The sequence below is a fragment of the Geotrypetes seraphini genome, chromosome 2 (assembly GCF_902459505.1).
Source record: "Geotrypetes seraphini chromosome 2, aGeoSer1.1, whole genome shotgun sequence".
Taxonomy (NCBI): Eukaryota; Metazoa; Chordata; class Amphibia; order Gymnophiona; family Dermophiidae; genus Geotrypetes; species Geotrypetes seraphini.
The window spans coordinates 15,989,141-16,010,740 of NC_047085.1; the positions used below are offsets into that span (position 1 = coordinate 15,989,141).

At 44.1% G+C, this 21,600-nt stretch overlaps 1 long non-coding RNA gene across 2 annotated transcripts; it reads left to right on the top strand.

Moving 5' to 3' along the window:
- Positions 1 to 9: 9 nt before the first annotated feature.
- Positions 10 to 21,108, top strand: LOC117353445. Of its 2 annotated transcripts, none has more exons than XR_004537943.1 (4): positions 10 to 810; positions 1,643 to 1,694; positions 1,990 to 2,093; positions 3,579 to 3,814. It is a non-coding gene; the product is annotated as an uncharacterized LOC117353445 (long non-coding RNA). The 2 variants fall into 2 exon arrangements; XR_004537942.1 differs by lacking the exon at positions 3,579 to 3,814 and adding an exon at positions 20,998 to 21,108 and having other exon boundaries at positions 12 to 810.
- Positions 21,109 to 21,600: the final 492 nt, after the last annotated feature.

Below are 21,600 nucleotides of genomic sequence, written 5' to 3' on the forward strand. Positions count from 1 at the left end.
GAATTTAAGAACTGCGCTTCAGAGAACGTCTCCCTCTCCTTCCAGCGCTCAACTAACAACTGAACTGACCGCCGCGCGCGCCGCAGCCCGCCCTTTTTATAGTCCGCGGCGGGGTCTGTGACGCTGGCCACTGTGAGGTAGGGGCGCGCGGCTGCCGCGTCACAGAAAGCCGGGTGGGAGGGGGAGGGAGGGAGAGCGTGTTTTTATTCTCGTCAGTGACAACCGCCTCTGGCGAGGGCTAAATTCCTCCCCCCCCCACCCAAACAACCAACATATGTGACGTAAAATGAAGCGTTTCCCGCCTTTTTATTGTTTCTCCACGAGACACCTTCAGCTTGTGCGGAAAAAAAAAAACCGGGGGTTTCCTATGGAGAAGCTCAATGTGCTTCTTATATATGTGGCTGGGGGATTTGGGAAGAAAGGGTGGGCATTGGAAAAGTGGTATAGATTTAAGCTGAAGAAAAATAATTCAGAATATAAGAAAAGAACTACATCCCAATGGAGAGGACTAGATGTGATCTCCACAGCTGTATACCTGAATACTTGTTAATAACAGATCAGTCCTCTGAAATGTGGCCAAACTTTGGAAAAAAAAAAAAAAAGAAACCCCAAACTCTACAATAAATTCCAAATAAATCTTATTCTTCAATCATCTATTCCCTTAACTTATGAAGCCATAATTTGTGGTAGGTTACACGTTAAGCCTACTTTAGACAAATATAAAAGCCGTCTTTTTATCATGATGGGAATAGCTGTACAAATGGTCACACATAACTGGAAGAGCCATGACAGACTTAATTACGCATTTTGGTAAGCAAATGTGTGTACCACATATAAATATGAGAGAATGAATGTGGAATGTTTGGGGTTTCATAATTCATTTAATAAAGTGTGGAGCCCATTGACTGACTGCTTTTGTTACCTCGCAGTAATGGTCATGTATTTTTCCTTTTCTTAGATTTCCTTACACATCCAGGGTGGGTGGGTAGGGGGAGGGAAGTGTATTTTGATGTTAAAATTACTTAATTATAATATTGTAGTCACATAATATGTTTTATTGTATTAATAATTGGGAGGAGGATGGGAGAAAATGATTGTTTTATGTATTACTTGTGTAATTAATAGTGCGTTTTATGCATTATTTTATGTTCAATTATTTGTATTGCACTATCAAAGTTTGAAAATCAATAAATATTAAAAAAAACAAATAAACAAGAAAATTCCACATAGCTTATATGAGCATTGATAGAAAAATACATTTCTGTGGCTTAAATCTACTGGTTTCATGCAGTTCTCCCAAATTCTAGCACTATTTGCTAGAGCATTTAAATCATTCTCTATTAACTTGTTTCACATCACTTATGATATCATTTGTAGCATAAACTCCCTCAGCATCCACTATCTTGTTAGGGAAAGGAGGAGATAGTGGATGCTGCAGATGGGCAGACTGCATGGCCTTTATCGGCTGTCATGTTTTTATGTTTCTGTCATCTCTAAGTTAGACCTGATATGTGTGTGGCTCGTCTTCATTAGAGCTTCTATCATTTTTTATCATTTTTCTGTCACTTTTTGTACCTGCATTATGATATTCCCAGTTTTATTATGCATTCTTTTCTGAATAATTCGCAACATTTTATTTCAGTGTTCTTCAATGTAAGGCCCGAGGACCACTGGTGGATCATACTGATGCTAAGGTACTTATTTTAGAAGCACCACTGGTGTGGTAGGCTTGCATAAATAGCATTTAGACATTTATAGCACATCTAAATCCCAATTTCACAAAGCTGGGATACACACATCTAAAATTGGAAAATGTGCAAGAGGTCCTGGTTTGGGTATGTTTTGCACAAGACTAGGGGTCAGGACTAAAAATAAGCATGTAATCTCCCCACTTCTGAAGGAGAATGCATATACTCTGTACCCAATTCTGTTGTGTTTTGTGGGGTTTTTTTGCCTCTCATGTTACCCAAATTCATTCACTGTTTTCAGGTGGCTGAGAGAAGAGTGTGAGAATTCAAGTATCATAAGGTTCAAACTCTGGGTGGAGTTATAAAGAAGACAGAAGTGGTTTTGCAAACAATCCTCTGGTGAAGGTATGAGAAGGGATTAAAATCTATATGGAGGCAGACAGATGGGGCTGCTAGTGCAGGATAAAGGAGGCTGAATGGTGGGAATTGAGACTCTGGAATAGGATTTGATGAGTGTGAGGAAAAGGAACTAGGAACAGTGTATGGGGAGATGGATTTAGACAGAGATAAAGAATGTGTGGTATGAAGTAGGTTTAGGGGAGGAGAGAGTTTGTGGGGAGACAGACTTTCTTTAGTTCCACAAGTTCTTTTGAATGCCTCTGAACACCTGGGTTGGTCACATCAGAGAAGGAATTTCAAGTCAGCTTTGGCAAATACTGAAAAACCACAAATAACTTTTTTATATGTTATTTGCTGTTTTCTATTAAAAACCATCATGAATATGGTGAAAACGCGAATAACATGGTGGGAGACTTGGTCTGTTCCTGAAGAAGAGGCAAAACATGGTGAAGAAAGTGCTGGAAATCAGCGATTTTCTCTGTAAACGCTTAGAATCAGCGATTTCTCTATACAAGCTGATGTAATTTGGGGGGAGGAGCCAGCAAGCTAAAAACCGTGAATAATCGAAACCGCGAATGCTGAAACCGCAAATATGGAGGGAAAAGTGTAGACAAATGGGTACGAGTGAAAAAAAAAAAAAGGGTAGAACTACAATGGTTAAAGAAAAGTAAGATATAAAGGTATAAACATAAGGAAGGGGTTAAAAACAAATAAGTCCAATACAAGAGGACTCATAAAAAATAAATAATTTTTTTTTAATCCTTAAAAGGACATTTATACTTGAAAGGCATCTTTAAAAAGAATCATAGGTAGCAGAACGCTTTTTTGTTTGGTGGGGCTCGCAAGCTCTGCCCCAGACCCCGCCCCATAATAGTACTAATTGTAATACCATTTTTTCCATTCATTTTTCATATATACACACAATATAATCTTATTAACAATACATAATGGTTAACCACAAAATTAAACTACGCAAAGCACACTGTATGTTTCTCAACATTCATTCCTACCAGAACACCTGGCCTTGGTCGCACATGCAGAACACAGATAACCCCTATGCAAATACAGGACCACAAACTAAAAGTACTAATATACCGTATTTTTCGCTCCATAAGACATATTTTTCCACCCAAAAAAGTGGGTAGAAAAAAGGGTGCATCCTATGGAGCGAATACCCCAATCCCCCCCTTTACCTTATTTAGGCTGCCGCCATTGCTCACCCCTCACCCACCGCCGCTGCTGCTGGTTACTCACTGCAGCGAAAGTAGAGGAAGGGAAAGGCCAGGCGGGTGCAGCGATTGCACGCCGCCGGCCCAGAAGCCTTACTCCCGACGTCAATTCTGACGTTGGCGAGAAAGTCTGGGCCAGAGGCCTTTATTGATATTTTCTGTTCTTGGATCACCCCAATTTGTGGACTAAATAATTAATTATGATTTCTTATAATGCTTTTGTGCATATAATACAATTCTTTATTTCTAATCTGCTTTCAAGTAAAGGGACTTAGAAGTTCTGATTGACAAGTCGATGAAGCCATCCACACAATGTGCAGCAGCGGCGAAAAGGGCGAAGAGAAAGCTAGGAATGATAAAGAAGTGGATCACGAACCGATCGGAGAATGTTAACATGCCGCTTTACCGGGCCATGGTGCGCCCTCACTTGGATTACTGCATCCAGCACTGGTCGCCGTACATGAAGAAGGACATAGTACTACTCGAAAGGGTCCCGAAAGATGGTTAAGGGAATGGAGGAGCTGCCGTACAGCGAAAGATTAGAGAAACAGGCCTCTTCTCCCTTGAACAGAGGAGATTGAGAGGGGACATGATTGAAACATTCAAGGTACTGAAGGGGATAGATTTAGTAGATAAGGGCAGGTTGTTCACCCTCTCCAAGGTAGGGAAAATGAGAGGGCACTTTGTAAAGTTGAAAGGGGATAGATTCCGTACAAACATAAGGAAGTTCTTCTTCACCCAAAGAGTGGTAGAAAACTGGAACGCTCTTCCAGAATCTGTCATAGGGGAAAACACCCTCCAAGCATTCAAGACAAAGTTAGACAAGTTCCTGCTGAACAAGGATGTATGCTGGTAGGGCTAGTCTAATTTAGGGCACTGGTCTTTGACCAAGGGCCGCCACGTGAGCGGACTCTGGGCATGATGGACCACTGGTCTGACCAAGCAGCGGCAATTCTTTTGTTCTTATGAATAAAAAGTTTTAAAAACATATTCCAGCAAATGAATGGTAGAGTTCCTGCTTTGGAGGTGGGGCTATGTGGATTGTGAGTGTGTAGAACATTTCCATGTAGGACCAAACCCCTGGTCTCATCTAAGCTCTTTGGGGCTGGGAGTGGGGGAGGCAAGTTAGGATGAGAATCACCTCCATCTCTACAAACATACTCAATACCCATGTCTGCATTTTATCCAGGGCCTAGATGTATAATTAAAGTAATGCAAAGAAACACAGCTGAAGGCTGAAATGGCTTTACAATATAGACTGGAAGAACAGCCTACTATGGAATGGAGGAGTAGCATAATGGTTAATGAAGCTGTGTTCAATTCCCATTGCAGCTCCTTTTGACCCTGGGCACGTCACTTAACCCTCCATTAATCCAGGTACAAAAAAACAAACAAACAAACCCAAATTTAGATTATGAGCCCACAAGGGAAAGAGAAAGTACCTGCATATAATGTATACAGCATTGCATACATTTAGTAGCACCATAGAAATGAGTAGTAGTAGTAATATATTTATTGATGAACTATATCAAATGAGTGCTGAGTAAGTAATAATATTCTAGATTAGTTAGAGCCAGCCCAGTACAGGGAAAACCTAACTACCATACGTTTTGGTCCAGATTCTGTATACAGAATCGGAACAAAACCCGCCCAAAGTAAACCCGATTCTGTAACAGACGTCCATGTTGCAGATGCCGGTTACAGAATCGGGTTTGTTTAGACACGGCCGCTATACTTAATCGCGGCAAGGGATCTCCTTGCCATTATTAGTATAGTGGCCACAGATATGGCCGCCAGTCTCCCCTCCCCCCACCCAACGATTGTGGCAGGAGGGTGCCCAACTCTTCCTGCCGACAGAACCCTCCCCCCTCCCAAAGATCGCCGACAGAAGGGTGCCCAGCCCCTCCTTGCAGACCCCCGCTAACAAAATCCCCTACCCCGGAACCCTCCTTCAGGCTTACCAGCAAGTTGGCAGGACAGGTCCTCGCACCATCCGGCCAGCAGGCCCGCCTCTGTTCAAGTAAGGCGGGCCTGCCCCTCCCATGCCCAACCCACAGGATCTTAGGGCCTAATAGGCCCAAGCGCCTAAGGCCCCTCCTATAGCGTTTCCGTTGCTGTGTGGAAAGGGTGGTGGAGGGAGAGAAAGGGGACAGATGCTGATGTAATTGGTATGCAGGGAAAGGTGGAAGACATAAGGGGGAAGGCTACTGGATGGATTAAGTTGGAGGTAAAGAAACGGGGTAGATGCTGATGGAATTGGGGTGCAGGGAAAGGGGGAAGACAGGGGGAAGGCTACTGGATGAATTTAGGCTGGAGGGAAAGAAAGGGGGCAGATGCTGATGGAATTGGTGTACAGGGAAAGGGGGAAGACATAAGGGAGAAAGGATACTGGATGAAATTGGGTTGGAGGTAAAGAAAGGGGGCAGATGCTGATGGAATTGGCGTGCAGGGAAAGGGGAAGACATAAGGGGGAAGGATACTGGATGGATTTAGATTGGGGGAAAGAGGGGGCAGATGCTGATGGAACTGGTATGCAGGGAGAGGGGGAAGACATAAGGGAGAAAGGATACTGGATGAAATTGGGTTGGAGGTAAAGAAAGGGGGCAGATGCTGATGGAATTGGTGTGCAGGGAGAGGGGGAAAGACGTAAGGGGGAAGGATACTGGATAGAATTGGGTTGGAGATAAAGAAAGGGGGCAGATGCTGATGGAATTGGTGTGCAGGGAGAGGGGGAAAGACGTAAGGGGGAAGGATACCAGATGGATTTAGGTTGGAGGTAAAGAAAGGGGGCAGATGCTGATGGAATTGGTGTGCAGGGAAAGGGGGAAGACATAAGGGAGAAAGGATACTGGATGAAATTGGGTTGGAGGTAAAGAAAGGGGGCAGATGCTGATGGAATTGGCGTGCAGGGAAAGGGGAAGACATAAGGGGGAAGGATACTGGATGGATTTAGATTGGGGGAAAGAGGGGGCAGATGCTGATGGAACTGGTATGCAGGGAGAGGGGGAAGACATAAGGGAGAAAGGATACTGGATGAAATTGGGTTGGAGGTAAAGAAAGGGGGCAGATGCTGATGGAATTGGTGTGCAGGGAGAGGGGGAAAGACGTAAGGGGGAAGGATACTGGATAGAATTGGGTTGGAGATAAAGAAAGGGGGCAGATGCTGATGGAATTGGTGTGCAGGGAGAGGGGGAAAGACGTAAGGGGGAAGGATACCAGATGGATTTAGGTTGGAGGTAAAGAAAGGGGGCAGATGCTGATGGAATTGGTGTGCAGGGAAAGGGGGAAGACATAAGGGGGAAGGCTACTGGATGAATTTAGGCTGGAGGGAAAGAAAGGGGGCAGATGCTGATGGAATTGGTGTGCAGGGAAAGGGGAAAGACATAAGAGGGAAGGATACTGGATGGATTTAGGTTGGAGGTAAAGAAACGGGGTAGATGCTGATGGAATTGGGGTGCAGGGAAAGGGGGAAGACATAGGGGGAAGGCTACTGGATGAATTTAGGCTGGAGGTAAAGAAAGGGGGCAGATGCTGATGGAATTGGTGTGCAGGGAGAGGGGGAAAGACGTAAGGGGGAAGGATACCAGATGGATTTAGGTTGGAGGTAAAGAAAGGGGGCAGATGCTGATGGAATTGGTGTGCAGGGAAAGGGGGAAGACATAAGGGGGAAGGCTACTGGATGAATTTAGGCTGGAGGGAAAGAAAGGGGGCAGATGCTGATGGAATTGGTGTGCAGGGAAAGGGGAAAGACATAAGAGGGAAGGATACTGGATGGATTTAGGTTGGAGGTAAAGAAAGGTGGCAGCTGCTGATGGAATTGGTGTGCAGGGAAAGGGGGAAGACATAAGGGGGAAGGATACTGGATGGATTTAGGTTGAGGGAAAGAGGGGTAGATGCTGATGGAACTGGTATGCAGGGAAAGGGGAATACATAAGGGGGAAGAATACTGGATGGAATTGGGTTGGAGGTAAAGAAAGGGGGCAGATGCTGATGGAATTGGTGTGCAGGGAAAGGGGGAAGACATAAGGGGGAAGGATACTGGATGGATTTAGGTTGGGGTGAAAGAAAGAGGGAAGATGCTGATGAGAGGGGGTGAAGAGAGAGGAGAGAGTGAAATGGCAGACCATGAGGGTGTTGGTGTGAGAGAGGGAAGGGAAGAAGAGAGAGATGCCAGATCATTGGAGGAAAGAATGGAAGAAGATGGATGCCACACCAATGGGGGTGAAGGGAAAGATGGAAGGGGGAGGAATACAGTTTCTGGAAGTGGCATAGAAGGACAGATGAAAGGAAGAGAGTGACAAGAAGATGAGGAGAGCAGAAACCAGAGAAGACAAAGATAGAAAAAAAAATTTATATTTATTTTTTTTTCTTTAGGGGACATGCATCGCTGTTTCTATGGTGTTGCATTGTATGCAGAGTTCAGCTTCTTGGTGGTTCAATTTAATCTTTGTCTACATATTTCTATTTTATCCCCTCTTTTACGAAACTTTAGAGCATTTTTTAGCGCTGGCCATGGTGGTATCAGCTCTGATGCTCAGAATTCTGTGAACATCTGAGCTGTTACCACCGTGGCTAAAAACCATACTACAGTTTTGTAAAAGGGGGAGAGGTTAGTTTGTGATTACATATTCCATACTAGGTGAAAGTGTTTTCTGTGTTCTGTTTGTATGAAAGACATGGTTTTTTGTTAGCGTTGACTAACCTTGTTTGGCGAAATGTATCGGGCATGGTTCTTGGAAGCACCTTGAATAAATCTGATTTGAATCTCCTTATTTTCTGCCAATCTTTTTTTGTTTCATGTTGGATTCTTTGGTGGACAGCTTGCCTTGTTGTTTCGTTGCAAGTTAACATACATGATTGAGACATTTAAGTACATCACTGGCCGCATAGAGGTGGAAGACAACATTTTCTCTTTCAAGAGTCCATCAGCCACAAGAGGACATCCGCTGAGAATCAGGGGCGGGAAATTTCATGGGGATACCAGGAAGTACTTCTTCACAGAAAGAGTGGTAGACCATTGGAACAAACTCCCAGAGCAGGTGATCGCAGCCAGCAGCATACAAGATTTTAAGAATAAATGGGATGCCCACGTCGGATCTTTATGAGGGCAGTATAGAGGTGATACCACCTGTGAGCGACCCCTTAGGAGGTTGTTAGGGGAGGGTTAATGGAGTGGGCAGACTTGATGGGCTATGGCCCTTTTCTGCCGTCATCTTCTATGTTTCTATGTTTCTATTGTGTGGAACATACTAGAGGAGTTACAGATTTGGTTGTTTATACATACTTATGGGTTACAGTTGGTTGATGTAGAGTGAGGCAGTTAGATGTTGTAAACTTGGTTATTAATATATATTTATATTTCTTTTTTTATTTTCTTTTAATTTTTTATTAAGTTTAGAAATAATATACAATATAATGCTTGCTAAAAAATATAGATAGGAAAATCTTAAGGTATATTTAAACATAAATAGGAAAAAGATATATCTTCCTTAGACCACAATAGAGCCCTCCAGGGAAAGGAATCAGAAAATGGTGAAGAGAACCCTCTAAGGCAGTGGTCTCAAACTCAAACCCTTTGTGGGGCCACATTTTGGATTTGTAGGTACTTGGAGGGCCGCAGAAAAAAATAGTTAATGTCTTATTAAAGAAATTACAACTTTGGATGAGGTAAAACTCTTTATAGTTTATAAAACTTTCCTTTAACAGTTAAAAGGAAAGATATATAAACTATAAAGAGTTTTACCTTATGCAAAATTGTCATTTCTTTAATAAGACATTAACTATTTTTTCTGCGGCCCTCCAAGTACTCTATTTTTTCTGCAGCTCTCACATTTAAAGTTTAATATCTTTTCTTTATCAAAACTGACACATTTCAATCACTATATTGAAAATAAAATCATTTTCCCTACCTTTGTTGGCTGGTGACTTTATTTTTCTGTGCTTTCAACTATGTTTCCAGGGCCTTCTTGTCCTTTGACTGTTTTTCTCTCCATCTTCACTTTCTGCCTTGCATCCATCTTTGGAATTAACTTAATATTCAAATTTTATGCTTTCTTTTCAAAATCTACATTTCCATGTCTTACCTTCCCTTCTATCTCTCTCTTCTTCCATCTATATTTCCATGGTCTGACATCTCTTTCCTTCCTTTCTCTCCCTCCCTCCTTCCTTCCTTCCTTTCCCCTGGTCTGGCATCTGTCTTCTTCCCTCCCCCATGCCCTGGCATCTCTCCCTCCCCCTCCATGGTCTGGTATCTTCTTTCCTTCCCTCCCTCCCATGAACTTGGCATTTCTTGTTCCTCTCCTCTCCCTTGTCTTCCTTCTCCTTCCTTCCCTCTCTTTCCCCAATTTGGGTGCAGCAGCAACAGAAGCTGCCTTTCCCTTCCCCCTTTCCTGTGCAGCAGAAGCATTTCTCTTCCCCTTTCCCTCCCCCTCCCTTTCCCTGTGGTGCAGCAGCAGCAGCATTTCCCTTCCCTCTTTCCTGTGCAGGAGAGGCATTTCTCTTCCCCCTTCCCTCCCTCTCCCTTCCCCTGTGCAGCAGCAGCAGCAGCATTTCCCTAGGATCCCCCTTTCCTATGTAGCAGAAGCATTTCTCTTTCCCCTCCCCTTCCGTTCCCTTCCTTGTGGAGCAGCTGCTTGTCTGGCCGGCTCCCTTGCTCAGTCGATTGTTCCGTTTAAAGCTGCGGGTGGGGGCTCCTCGCGAGATCCGCGCCTGCATCTGAAGCCTCTCTGATGTTGTGACGTCAGAGAGGCTTCCGATGCAGGAGTGGATAGCGCGAGGAGCCGCCACCCGCGGCTTTGAACAGAACAATGACTGAGCCAGCCAGACACGCTGCTGCTCCACAAGGGAAGGGGGAAGAGAAATGCTGGTGTGGATGGCACCAGGAGCCGCCGCCGGCTGCAGCTTTCACCGGAACAATCAACTGCAGCAAGGGAGCAGTTGATCATCGCGTCCAGACCGCGGGCCGCAAAATAGCACCTGGAGAGCCGCATGTGGCCCGCGGGCCGCATGTTTGAGACCGCTGTTCTAAGGCAAACGTACAGGTATTGGCTTCACAGAAAATTCCAACCTTTTACATTACTGTACTGTAAACGCCACTTTTTGACAATTTCTTCATATCTATAAAAGCGTGTAGTTGTTCAGGTGAGAAAAAAAAACATATTTTGTCCCCAAATACTTTATAATACACTCACAGGGATAAGCCAAAAGAAAATTCCCACCCAGCTTTATGACTTCAACTCTCATAGCAAGAAATAATTTCCTGCGCTCTTGCATCTGTCTAGTAACGTCTGGGTAGATCCAGACTTTTTTCCCCAGGAATGATACTTGAGAATTACGGAAATATTGCCTAAGTAAAGCAGACATATCCTGTTCAAAGACAAAGGAAACAATTAAAGTGGCACGCTCTGAGGTCTCAGTTATTGAAGTCTCAAGAAAATTTGTGAGATTCAAAACAGCTTCTGATGGATTCTGGACACCTTCACCTTCCCATGTCCTTTTTTATAAGAGGAATATAGTAAATATGATTGACTGGTGGAATACAGTCAGCAGAATAGTTGAAAACTTCAATCAAGAATTTCCTGAACATTTCCATGGGAGTCACTCCTAATGATTTTGGAAAATTTAACAAGTGAGCATTAAGTCTTCGGTTATAGTTTTCCAATTGTTCTATTTTTCTTTTAAGAAGAATTTTGTCTTTAACCAATCCTGAGGATAAAGATTGGGATCTTCTACTTTTTCTTTCACCTGCTTAACCTCCGAAGTTAATTGCTGCTTAGTTCCTTCAAATTTTTCAGATAGAGATTTAACAGTACTCATAAGCATTGTTAGCTCTTGTGAAGATTTATCGACAGAAGAGTTGAGCTTCAAGAGAGTATTCCAAATGCTCTCTAATGTAACCACCGGAGATGATCTTGCTGGAGTGGAGGTTGCCACCTTACCTTCCAAATCTCGTTGTTCAACCAGAACTTCTGCTGCTTCTGCCCCTGCCCCTGCCCCTCGCGAGAGAACATTTGCTGGGGTCCCTGAACTCAGCTGCAGGATAGTCTGGACGTGGTGGAGGCACAGCTGGCGGAGGGAAGAGAGAAATCTCCCAGTCCGATACCTCGGGTCCTCTTCCCCCCGAGGAAACACCAGACATCCCTCCGGCATTTGGTGTGGAACTCCCAGGTATGGAAATAAAGTCCAGAAGATCACCGTTGAGTAGGGGCCGTTGAGCATTGAGTAGGGGTCGGGGTTCAGGGTGCAGGGGGATCAGTCTGGACCATCCCCTATATTTTGGATAGTGTTACTGCTGTACAATATATTTGAACACTTTTATATATGCATGGAAAGGGTTCAGAGTTAAAGTCCTGGGTAAGTAGGTGGGAAGGGAAGGAAGGGGGATTTGTTTAGAGATGTTTGGGAGTTGCATAGAAGAAAAACTGTGCACTGGTATGCTATTTTTTGTTTTGAATTTAAAAAAAAAGAAATATAAGTGGAAATAAAGAAGTAAATAAGAAAACAGATAAATGGGGGTGGGGCAGGCCCAGGGGGGCCAGTGTACTTGTGTGCCTAGGAGCCCTCAAAAAATTAATCCTGCCCTGCTTAAACTGAATTCTAAAATAAACCGGGAGCCAATGGAGAGAGAAAAGCAAAGGAGTCCTATGGTCGAATTTGCTCTTTCCATAGATCAACTTCATGGTGGTATTCTGAATCAATTGTAATCTTTGAAGGCAGTTCTTAGTGATGCCAAGATAAATGGCGTTGCAATAATCTAACCGGGATAATATAATAATTTCCTTTCTTTCCAAGATGCTATCCTTACATTTCCAGTACTTCCACTGAAAAGCTGTTTAACTCATCTATCTCTCTATCTGTAAAGAAATGTTTTCTTTAATTACTCAAGCGTCTGACCCCCATTCACCCTCACTTTATGACTTCTCATGCCAGATCTTCCTTTCCATTGAAAGAGACCCATCTTGTACGAGTTCAAACTTTGGAGGTATTTACCGTATTTTCACATAGATAACGCGCACCCGTGTAAAACGCGCACACGGGTATAGCGCGCAAAAAACACATATTTATGTATATAAATTTTTATATACCGCGCACACCCGTATACCGTGCATGCTGCCTGACTCTCCTTTCGCCCGCCCCGACTCTCCTCTGGAGACCCCGACTCTGTTTTCGCCCGCCCCGACTCTCCTTTCCTCCTTGAAGTCCTGTCCCTACCCTGAAAGCCTGATGCCCCCCCCGACGTCCGATTCACCCCCCCGCAGGACCGCTCGCACCCCCACCCCGAAGGACCGCTCGCACGCACCCGCACCCCCACCCTGAAGGACCGCTCGCACCCCCACCCCGAAGGAGCGCTCGCACTCCCACCTCGAAGAACCGCTCGCACCCCCACAGCCTCCCCCCCTCCCCCATGGAGAAGCAGTCTACCTTGTTTCCAGATGCCAGCGAGCCCAGCTGTTTTCTCTGCCGGCAGTCCCGCCCCTTCTCTGAGCCCTGCTGCGCTGCTTTTTCTTCCGGCGGTCCCACCCTTTCTCTGACATCAGAGAAAGGGCGGGACCGCCTGAACAGGAAGCAGCGCAGCACAGGGCTCTGAGAAGGGGCAGGACCACCGGCAGAGGAAGCAGCTGGGCTGGCATCCGGAAACAAGGTAGACAGCTTCTCCATGGGGGAGGGGGGAGGCTGTGGGGGTGCGAAGGGTCCTTCGGGTGGGGGTGCGTGCGGTCCTTCGGGGTGGGAGTGCGAGCGCTTCTTCCGAGTGATGAATCGGGCGTCGGGGGGGAAACTATGTAAAAAAAATTTTGTACAACGCGCTCACGCGTATAACGCGCAAGGGTATGCGCGGTTTGTAAAAACCACGTATAACGTGCGCGTTATATGCGAGAAAATACGGTAAATATCTTTATCATATATCCCCTATCCTGACTTTCCTTCAGCGTACCCCCTTAGACCACTGCTGAGTAATAATAAATTTAAAGACTTGTGTCTCAAAATGGTGAAGCACTCAACAAAAACAATAAAGGGGAGCACTACAATTATAAGAACACTTTATAAATTTATTAGAGAAGCTAAGAACCGTAAGTTGGTATGGAAATCACAATCAGGGATAAACCCTAAAGTGTATTTCAACGTGTCTATCATTGCTCCATCTTGAATTTGTATAAAGTTGTTTCATATGATGTAAAACTTGATCAATAGAAGTGCTTATAAATAAATTACAATTGTTAATAAATAGACTTTTTTGGTGAAATTTTCAGAAGATTTTCAATATATAAACTTCAACTTAACTCGTTTGTGAGTCGAATCAAGGTGAAACTTGTCTTGTTGAAGCGGGTGTCTGACACATTTCGCCAAGACGGCTTCTTCAGAGAACCCGCTTAAACTAGTTGACATTCAATGAGAAGAGCTTCATTCTAGCAAAAGAAGATGGAAAAAACCCCTTTTACTATGTTGAAAAATTTATAATTCAAAGCAAACTTACGACGCTGCTTATGGATACCTTCATAACTCTCCTGACTTCTCTAATATCTGGTTCATGTGACATCACTCTCAGCTGAAATCCCGATTTATCATTAAGCTGAACTGTCACTCATTTGTGGAGAAACGCCCACCACTCAACCTCACGATTCAACCCTGTAGGGGTTACTGTTCGCCAATAATATATCCACGATTGTTCTTTCTTCCACAGAAAGGTTGCCATGTTTCCCCCTCTTTTCAATCATGGTGCTTCCAAAACCACAAACTTAAGATCGTTTAAGGTATGTGACTGGATGCGCCAATGTTGAGAAAGGGGAGCTCCCATGTCTCCCCTTCGAATTTTGCTTAGATGTTCTATAACCCGTACCCTTATAGACCTTCTCATTGATTGTCAACTAGTTTAAGAAAACCACATTGTTTATGGAAGCTTTTAACTAGGAAAAATGTTTTAAGAAAGTACAGGATCGCCCTCTCCGAGTCTACCTACCACTCCCTCACCCCCCTTTCCACCAAATCTATCTCCTATCCTCGCAAAGCCCCTTGGTACCTCCCTTATCACAGAGAACTAAAGCAGAAATGCCGAGCCCTGGAGCGCAAATGGAAAAAAATCTAACTCCCCTATAGATAGACAATCCTGGAGAGCCAACATTAAGCTCTACAACTCAGCACTAAAAAAAGCAAGGATGAACTACTATGGCGAGAAAGTCTCCAGATCTAACAACCAGACTAGTACACTTTTCAAAATCTGGCGCTCTCTAACCTCCATAATAGACTCCACCTCTCTCCCCTCCTCCCCCTCTGCCGAAGCTCTAGCAGAATTCTTCAATGAAGAATTCTTACGATGCTCCTTCCCACCTGCAGTCTCCTACAACTCCCTGATGCTCACGTACCCCAACCCTACTCTAACGGCCTCTAGCTCTATCCCAGCCGACAGATTCTGGGCTGCCTTTGAGCACGTATCCGAATCCCTCATACTTAAAATCTGTCTCAAACTGAAATCTTGCAACTGTTCTTTAGAACCTTTTCCCTCCTACCTCTACGAGGAAATACCCACTCAGGCCATCTCTTCCATTACCAAACTCTTAAACTCCGCCCTACATTCGGGCCTATTCTCCCCAGATATGGGCCATATCGCCTTATCCCCTCTATTGAAAAAACCCGACCTCGACCCCTCTGCACCATCCAGCTATCGCCCAATAGCAAATATCCCTCTCCTAACTAAGATGCTTGAGTCCATCATTTCGACCCAACTCTCATCCTATCTAGAGAAATTCTCCATTCTCCTACCTTATCAATATGGCTTTCGCCCCAACTTCAGCACCGAATCCCTACTGACCTCTCTAATCTCCAAGGTTCAACAACTTCACTCCCACAACAAGTTCGCCGTCCTCCTGCAATTCGATCTTTCTGCTGCTTTCGACGTCGTCCACCATGATATTCTAATTTACCAACTCCCTGAGATTGGCATCACCTCTACAGTCCTTGATTGGTTCTCAAAATTCCTTCGTTCCTGATCCTACATTGTCAATATGAATGGCACCTCATCCTCCCCCTGGACACCAACCCGCGGAGTCCCGCAAGGCTCTCCTTTATCTCCCATCCTTTTCAACATTTATATGTCCTCTCTAAAACTCCTCCATCTATCCCCCCTTGAAACAATCTACACCTATGCAGATGACATCCTTGTCCTTCTCGAGACCGACTCGAACCTCACTAATCTCTCTGACAACATTTCCTCTTGTATCTCGAACCTCCAATCTTGGGCCCACACTGTCCAAATGAAATTGAATGAATCCAAGACAAAACTTCTTTGGCTCGGCCCAAAATTAGATCAGCTACCCACCTCAATCCCACTGTCCTCTGGCTCCACTCTGCAGCTCGAATTCTCCAGCAATGTCCTGGGCGTCATTATCGATTCTACACTGTCCTTCAATGACCACCTCAACTCCCTGGTAAAAAAATGTTATTTTAGCCTTCACATGCTGAGGAAAGTAAGATCCTGTTTCCATCAAAAACATTTTGCCGTTCTCGTCCAATCCATCATCCTCTCCAGATTGGACTATTGCAATTCTATCTTCATAAGCCTAACAAAGAAAAACCTTCACAGACTCCAACGGATTCAAAATGCCGCGGCCAAGCTTATCTTCTCAAAAAGTAAATTCGATCACGCCTCACCGCTCCTTCTCAAGCTTCATTGGCTTCCGATAATTTCCAGAGTCCACTTCCAAATGCATCTGTCTAACTTTCAAGATCGTCCACGGCATCCTTCCACCTTTAATTCAGCTCTCTTGGAACTCCTCAAACCCCAATACCTCCAGACCCATCCAAAAATTGAAACTATCCTTCCCCTCACTAAAAGGCATTTCCCTCCCAGGAATACTAGGGTCTTCCCTCCCCTTCAGACTCACCGAGCTCTGGAACAACCTTACCTCCCCTCTTCGTAATCTGAGTGCTCTCCAACCCTTCCGTAAACAGTTGAAAACCTGGTTATTCTCAAAAACCTAACTTTCCCTCCTCTTTTGACATCCTAACCCTCTAACTTCCCTCTTCCCTCTGCTCTTCATCTAACCCTTTCCTTGGAGTTCCTTTCTCATTACTATTCCTGTAAACCGTGCTGAGCTCCACGACTGTGGAGATGGTGCGGTGTATAAACCTAAGGTTTAGTTTAGTTTAGTTTAGGATTTGTATACTACTACTATTAATTATTTCTGTAGCGCTACCAGACGTACACAGTGCATCATAAAGAAAGTCCCTGCTCGAAAGAGCTTATAATCTAAACAGACAAACAGGATGCCATTGATATTGCTGAACAGCCAACATGTAACCAGCAAGGTTAGGGATGGGGAGGGGCAGACACAGGGTGAAATATGGACCTAGCCAGTTAGCGGAAACAACTAGGAAAGCAACCAGCTAGGTAAGCACAGAAAATTTAGACAGGAAAATAAAAAAGCAGCACTAATTTTATGCACCAAGTTTAACCAGGCACCTGTCTGATTATCAAGTTTCAAGTTTTATTAGAATTTTATATACCGCCTATCAAGGTTATCTAAGCGGTTTTACAATCGGGTACTCAAGCATTTTCCCTCTCTGTCCCGGTGGGCTCACAATCTAGCTAACGTACCTGGGGCTATGGAGGACTGAGTGACTTGCCTAGGGTCACGAGGAGCAGCACGGGGTTTGAACCCACAACCCCAGGGTGCTGAGGCTGTAAATCCAACCACTGCGCCACACACTCCTCCAAATTATAATTATTGGTGAGTGCCTGATTAAATTCACCTAGGGTCAGACGGACCCCCACCCCTTGCAATTCACCCTATCACTCCCTGATAGAAATAGAAGGCTCTCCCAGTCCCCCCCTGCCCCCCCCCCAGGCTTACCTGGAGAGGTCCCTTGTGGTCCAGGGGGGAATCAGGCAACAGAAATGCCCAGTTTCTCCTATTAGGCTTTGGCCTGCATTCCACAATGACTTGCAACCTCTAGCAGCAGCAGCCTCATGGTACTGTATACGTCATACCTGCCCAATTTCCCCCTAGACCCTCAGGGACATCTCCAGATGGGCCCTGGGAGGGGGGATTAAGGGGGTGGGGGGGTAGGCAGCCTTCCATTTCCTTCATAGGTGGGTGCACTGTGAAGGGGAGTATTTTTAGTGCTGGAGGAATTGGAGGTGAAAATTAGGATAGGAGTTTGTTTCACCTGACATTTTTTTCAATGTGGGTCCCAGCCGAGATTCAGCCAGCACCCACATAAGCTCTGGTGGCTAACACCATTGAATTAGTCCTGAACATTCAGTGTGTGATTGTTGGACATGGCCCAGCACTGAATATCAATGGCTAAATTATCCCTTGGTGGTCAGTGTTTAAGACACGAAGGAGTGAATAAGTCCAAAAAAGACTGGTGAATTCACATATTCCACAAAATCCTTTATTTCTTCAATACAACATACATCGACTCGACATGTACATGTTTCGGCCCGAATGGCCTGCCTCAGGAGTCTCACAGGTCTGTGTATGAGTCAAAAAAACGTATCCAATGATCAATTAAATATCACATAATTCACACTGCAAAAACGCCACCACTTGCAAACTGCCGTATGCCGTGATCATTGGGTGCATTTTTATGACTCATACACAGACCTGTGAAACTCCTGAGCCAGAGCTCTCCAAGTTCCTCCACATATAAGCCCTTTGCCCAAGGGATATAAAGGAAGCACCTCTAGGGATCACAGCATCTGATCCCTTGGTCAGATCCGAGCTGAGAAGAGTTCTAGTGCTTCTTCAGCTCGTATCCACTGCTGGGCTCCCCTTGACTTGACTCTGCACTGTGGCATCGCTTCAGAGTTCCTCTGCCAGACTGACTCCTCTGGATCTAAGAGCCTCCTCTTCTCTGATAGATTGTATGCAGATTTGCTTTTGGCATTGTGTTATCTAAAAGACATCATTTAAGGCATGTTGCATAATCGTATATCTACTCTGAAGCAAAGTGTTCATGAAATAGTACAACAAGATCTATTGTATTTTTTCCTGTTTAGTGTATAAGACAATGACACGAGGACAAATTTTTCCCTGTCCCCACGGAAACTCATTTTCCTGTCCCATCCCCGCAAGTCCTTTTCCTGCCCCTGCCCCATTCCTGCAAGCTCTGTCCACATCTGCACAAGCTTCAAACACTTTAAAATCATACGTGTTTGAAGCTTGTGCGCTTAAGGCAGAACTTAGAGAAAGGGGGCAGGGACAGCGACAAAACTCATGGGGACAAGATGGGGAAATTGAGTTCCTGCAGGGTTGGAGACAAATTTGTCCCTGTGTCATTCTCTGGTATAAGTCTCACATTCTCTAACTACACTGTTTTGACCATTTTTAGCTGCCACTTGCTTTTAAATAAATAGATTTTATTTTTTATAATAATTGGCCTGTTTCATTGCTCGTCTGTGTTGTTCAGGAGGTAAGAGTTCAGATCTAACCACAGGGGAACATACATGAATAAATAATACATTCAGAATGCTAAACAAAATGCCATTACACACATTTATGTTCCGCATTGCACTGTTTTCCCATAGGAGGCAGTAGCACTATTTATACCTACACACCTTTTCCCAGAGATGGTCGGATTTGTCATAAAATTCTGGTCATTATGGAAACATGGTTCAATGAATCTCATAAATGGGATACTATACCAGGCTACAAATAATTCAGGAAGGACAGAGATTGCAAAAAAAAGGAGGCGAATCTATATAAAAGACAATATCAAAGCAGCTAAAATACAGGGGTGTGTGGGGAAAATAAGCCTCCAGTTATTTACTCTTTCAAAAAATACCAAGAATAAGGGACATGCCACGATGTTACCAAATAGACCATTTAAAACAAATAGAAGAAAATAGTTTTTCACTGTATGTATAATTATCTTTAGGACTTATTGCTAGAAGATGTGGTCAAAGCAGTTAGCATAACTGGTTAAAAAAAAAAAGATTTGGATAAGGGAGCCTCAGGGAAATCCAATATTTATCTCTTGGACGGTGTATTTGCTACTTTCTGGGATCCTACCAGGTACTTGTTTATTTTTCCCCCGCCCTTATCTGGGCAAGTTACACACTCACATACAAAATATAATATTACATTACATCACAGCAACAACAAACCTCACTATAAAACAAATGACACACTTAAATACAGAATATAAAATTACATATAACATACAAGTCGCCTCAACGACAAACATCATTATAACCAATAAAAACTAACCAGAGACATGGAATACATCAATGACCAGCACCCTCTACTCCTCCTCCCTAGACCAATCTCAGACCCTATATTTCATTTGACAGAACAAGTGTCTTTTAAGTACTTTCTTAAAATTATGTTTAGTCTGCTGTTGACGAATATGTTCTGGAAGGTTGTTCGATTCCCTGGGACCAATACAATGGAAAACGCTATTCCTGGATGATGATAGCCTCAAGTCCCGCACAGTTGGAATTGACAGATCAAAATGATCAGTGGACCGAAGCAATCGCTTGTGAGTTGGATTGGAAACAAGATAGTGGGCTTGATGAACTTTTGGTCTGACCTAGTACGGCAACTCTTATGTTATTTGTGCAGAAATCTATCCACTTCCAGCATAATGAAGTGAACCTTAAGCCAATGTTCTGTGCCTAGGAGCCCTTGTCCAACAGCCAAAGTAGCAAGAGTCAGCCGATCAAGTGCAGTAATCACTCTCTAAGCAAAATGGAAGCCCCTATTTTGTGCTATTTAGAAACAAAGAAATATGAGGGCAGATAAAGGCCAAATGGCCCGTCCACTGCATTCACTATCCCCTCCCTAAGAGATCCCACGTGCCTGTCTCACGCTTTCTTGAATTCTGATACGATCTTTGTCTCCACCACCTTGAAGGGGATTAACGTAGAACAAAATCTTTTCCAGAGAAAGGAAAATGGTAAAACCAGAGGACATAATTTAAGGTTGAGGGGTGGTAGATTCAGGGGCAATGTTAGGAAATTCTACTTTACGGAGAGGGTGGTGGATGCCTGGAATGAGCTCCCGAGAGAGGTGGTGGAGAGGAAAACGGTGACTGAGTTAAAAGAAGCGTAGGATGAATACAGAGGATCTAGAATCAGAAAATAATAGTAAATATTGAACTAGGCTAGTTACTGGGCAGACTTGCACGGTCTGCGTCTGTGTATGGCCGTTTGGAGGAGGATGGGCAGGGGAGGGCTTCAATGGCTGGGAGGGTGTAGATGGGCTGGAGTAAGTCTTAACAGAGATTTCGGCAGTTGGAACCCAAGCACAGTGCCGGGTAAAGCTTTGGATTCTTGCCCAGAAATAGCTATGAAAAAAAAAAAAAAAAAATTTAAATTGAATCAGGTTGGGCAGACTGGATGGACCATTCGGGTCTTTATCTGCCGTCATCTACTATATTACTATGTCACCTCTACTGGGAAACTGTTCCATGCATCTACCACCTTTTATTTATATTTTTCTGACTTCAATATGTTCTGTATAGCTTTTCTCTGCTAATGTATTTTTCCATATACTATATGTTAAGTCCATAAACAAACATAATTTATGTTTGGAGAAAATCGGTATTGCTATATCTAGAACTACTGCTTCTAATTACATGTATCCTGATTGTGCAATGCCCTCTCCTAGCTGTAGTTTTCCATTTTTTTAAGGAAACCCTGTAGTTTTAATTATAGCATCTTGTGCCACCTCTTCCTAACTCAGCTAACCTGTTACTCCAGTCCATGGATGTCTCAATGCTTGTATCAATGTAGTACTGAAGAAATCCCGTGAGGGTATATAAAGATCCCTGGTACACATTGAACTTCATCTGCAGGCTTTGGGGACAACTCTGTGAAGATGACAGCAATCCCCAGCTTTCTGCTGGCTTCTGTCCTATGTGTGGAGCTGGGTAAGATGTGCTTCATCTATATTTCGCTATATAGATTCCACACTAAATCAATATATGGGGCTCCTTTTAAGAAGCCGCGTCAGCGGTTTTAGCGCATGCAACTTTTTAGCGCGCGCTACGCGGCTAGAACTAACGCCAGCTCAATGCTGGCATTAGCGTCTAGCATGGCCGGCAGTTTAGCGCGCACTGTTACGTGCGTTAAACCGCTAAAGCGGCTTCGTAAAAGGAGCCCATAGTGGTAGAAATAAAAAGCAGATTCATTATTGGGGTCAAAACATGACGCCCATGAAGCCTTATTAGTTGGTGTTTGATTAAGAGATATATATTTAACTTGGCATACTAACAAGATACTTCCTTGAATAATTCATTCAGTGGCTCAGGTTTCTAGAACCTTCTAGTGCCCCGGGGATTCATAG